Source organism: Cricetulus griseus, chromosome 4 (genome assembly GCF_003668045.3).
Source record: "Cricetulus griseus strain 17A/GY chromosome 4, alternate assembly CriGri-PICRH-1.0, whole genome shotgun sequence".
In the NCBI taxonomy this organism is placed as follows: domain Eukaryota; kingdom Metazoa; phylum Chordata; class Mammalia; order Rodentia; family Cricetidae; genus Cricetulus; species Cricetulus griseus.
Window position 1 is genome coordinate 24269974 of NC_048597.1, and position 3550 is coordinate 24273523.

General features: G+C 35.7%; 1 non-coding gene across 1 annotated transcript; it reads right to left on the reverse strand.

The window, feature by feature from the left end:
- Window positions 1–2292: 2292 nt before the first annotated feature.
- On the reverse strand, window positions 2293–2394 carry LOC113835412. The gene has a single exon (XR_003484962.1). It is a non-coding gene; the product is annotated as a small nucleolar RNA U13 (small nucleolar RNA).
- Between the last annotated feature and the right edge of the window lie 1156 nt (window positions 2395–3550).

Sequence of the window (3550 nt, forward strand, 5' to 3'; positions counted from 1 at the left end):
ATGTATTCTATTTCCTTTGCATTCTGGTAGAGCTTATCTGGTCTGAAGTTCTAAACTAATTGTGGAGTTTTATTATATAATTTGATGTCACAAATTAGTAGAATATATTTGGAAATATATACCCTTTGGATGGTTGTATTAGATTGCCTTTTAATTAAAAATCTTATTTTTTATAATTTGAAGACTCATTATTTATCCATATAAGACATGCTACAGTAGTGGAAACTATATGGACTCTTATATGTCTATTTTTTAATAATAAAATCCTATGTCAGGAGATTTGATATAGAGCTTCACGTACAGGCAAATACTGCATGACACATTTTGAATATGCTACCCTATAAGGTAGATAAAATCAGTATTTTTCATATTGAGTGCATTTGTGTGTGTCATCAAATAACTAATAAGGTATAAGAAAATCATTAGCCTTTCTTTAGAAAGATATTTAAGCTACTGAACTATAAAATTCCAAGTTCTTATAAATGTCACTTGGAGTTCTGGGGGATGCCTCTCTTTTGAATTTAGAAATCATAAATTGAATGTCTTGATATAGTTGAGTAAGCGGGAAATGAGCACTGCTTTGCAATTGACTGGTAGATGCGATCCTAAGTGGGAGGACAAGGATGAAGAGGGTGAGGATGAATAATAAATGCATCTGAAAGTGGGGCTTAGCATATATCAACACGTCCTCTAGGTTCTGGGAAGTCTGAACCATTTATGCACTATGCTTCCAAAAGAACAGGTGTGTGGCGGATAGATCCTTTCAAACTTAGGAATAATTATTATTCTATCCTAAAATAAAAAAGTCTAGAGAAATATGTCTAACTGTACAATACACCTTAATGGCTATAGTGCCATGAAGATGTCTGTCTTTCTCTCCTGAGATTTCTTTCCTATCATTTTTAGAAGCAATCTAGTTTTAAAATATTTGCAGAAATTAATATTGACCCTGGTGATTTCAATTGTAGACAAGTGAACATGGAGCCGGTTTAATTTCTAGGACAGAAAGTGTCTTTACAACTTCAATTTCACTTTCAGGCTGAAATTTTCCTTTAAGAATTGTGAAGAATCCCAGCCTTCCTACTGTTGTGTCTTACACAAAATCATGTTGCATATGTATTTTCCAGCATCTAGAGATGCTGATTCAGTGTAGTTGGTGACAGGTGTCTCAATGACAAAGGCAGGAGGCCTTTAAAATCTCCAGTTTGGGAGTGTCAGCATGGGTATGACATAGACTCATGCTGACAATCTAAAATGAAGGCTCTTGGCATAATTGCTATTCATTCAAAAGTTAAGAAATGCAGCTGTGTCCTCTTCACCTCCAATCCCTGAAAATTCTACACAGGGGATGGAGATTTGCCCCCTTCACTTCTGAGTTTCCACCTTCTCTTCCTTTGATGGCACTAAAGGTCATTGGGCATAATACTATTCTTGTCCTAATTAAACTTAAACTCCCCAAAATTATCCATTTACTGGAGTGGGGTGGTTCCTAATACACAGAGAAAGAGTTTCTGTTTTTATTGATAAAAGAATGAATGTCTATTTCTTTCCACCTAGTGACGTGAGGGCATGAAGGCAGTACAGCATATCCTCAGGCTAAACAGGAACAAATGATTAAACAAATAAATATAGGCAGGGGAAAGCAATTGTTCTTTCCAGAAATGACTCCCAATATTGCTTCAGAAGAAAGGAAGAATGAATTAACTGAAGATTTACAGGATTCTATTAACACTTGGGCACAAGCTGTAGGCTAACTGACCTGTAAGAATATGTTCATTAATTAATCACTCTTAGCTTTGGGCAGACAAATGTATGGTGAACACACATGTTAATTTCTAAAATCAGGGTGTAAGTAGTTAGTACTCATGTCTGCACTGGAGCTATTCATACGTTTTCTACCTACAGAGAACTTTGAATTATTGACTAAAAACATCGACAACTTAACATTATTATTAGTTAGGGTCACTTCAGTTTTCATCAGTTTTCTGGGGTGAGCTTGAATTACTAACTCTCACTGAGAAAACAGCAACAATAATAAAACCCAACAATTCATCTCTGGAGAATCATATTGTGTGTGTGATCTATGAAGCCAACTGAAGTTTACTTTGAATGTTACTTTTACTCATCCACTCACTGTTTCTGTTTCTTGGTTTCTTCTTCTTTTACTTTCCTTCCCCTTTTTGCTTTATTTTTGTCTAGGTAGTATCATACCTTAAGTGTTAAGTCTCATGACAATGGTTAACTTGTAGATGGAACTGCTTTTTGGCCTTAAGATTTATAATTTTTATTTTATTTCAGATGAGTAATGTCTAGATTCTGCAAAATGGTTTGAAAGAGGGAAATCTCATGCCATGGTGTGAATGCCAAATAATCCAGTTTATGAGCCAAAAGGATCAAAATCTCTGTATGTAAATGGAGTTTGTAGACATTGATCCAGCAGGTGTAGAGATGTACCATTTTGCTGACCTCTACAATCATGAACCTAAAGGCCCAGAAATGACCTTTGACTATTAATACAAGTTTTCCTCTTGGCAAACCTACTATCTTTCAAAGATGAGGAAATACAAAGTAACTTAATTTTAAATGTAATACAATCAATGAACAATGAGCTAAGCCACAGGTTGCCTGGGTGTAGCCTGGAATTCTCTCGTGTATCTCCAGAGGCTCAATCTGTAGCTTCCCATTCTCTTCAGGTGGGAATCTCCTGAAATGTGACATTCAAGGTATGCTTTGATAACCTGTATTTTTTGACAAACCAGCTGTGAAGTGATTAGTGAATCATTTTAGGACATTACACAGCAATTGCTAAAATGAGGAAGGATCTTTCCTCGCCTATATTCAACCCCTTAACCCATCATTTTCTACTTTCACAATTTAAAACAGATTACCTAAATTTTGATTCACTAACATGCTCATTTAGTTGAAGATCAATTTTGCTTTTGAGAGATTTTCATGAATGATCTTATGCAACAAGGAAGGCAAAGGACCATCTTTGCCTGAAAAGTTGAAAGGTGAGGGGTGTGGATGAGAAAAGAGAGGGCAAAGGAGGGGTGAGGACATGAGGGTTGGAGGGATGTCATGGTAAGGTATGGGAGAGGGAGTGATGTATGATTTGCTTAATCTAGGACTCTGTCTTAGAGATAAAATATCTACCCTTCCAAAAAACCTTATTGAAACCTAAATACACAAAGCCATTGCTGGCTTTCTCCCTTGCTGGGGATAGACTTCATCATATCTATACACAAAGCAACAATACAGCAGACAGAACAAGACAACTGTGTATTTTTTTAAAAAAAACCTACTATTTAAGAACCATATTTTATCACAAACAGCATTTTCTTTTACATAAAGCACTTCCACAATCTGACTGTATGTTCCTACAACCCTGATAACATCATTATTCATCTCCAGGGATAAGGAAATGTTACAGCATTTTTTGAGAGCAAAAAGGAGGGAAATCTGACTGATAAAATAGTCAACAGGGCTTGATAACAATTTATTTCTGACCTTTCCATGCCTTCTGCTCCTAATGATTTTCTGTCATTTCTGT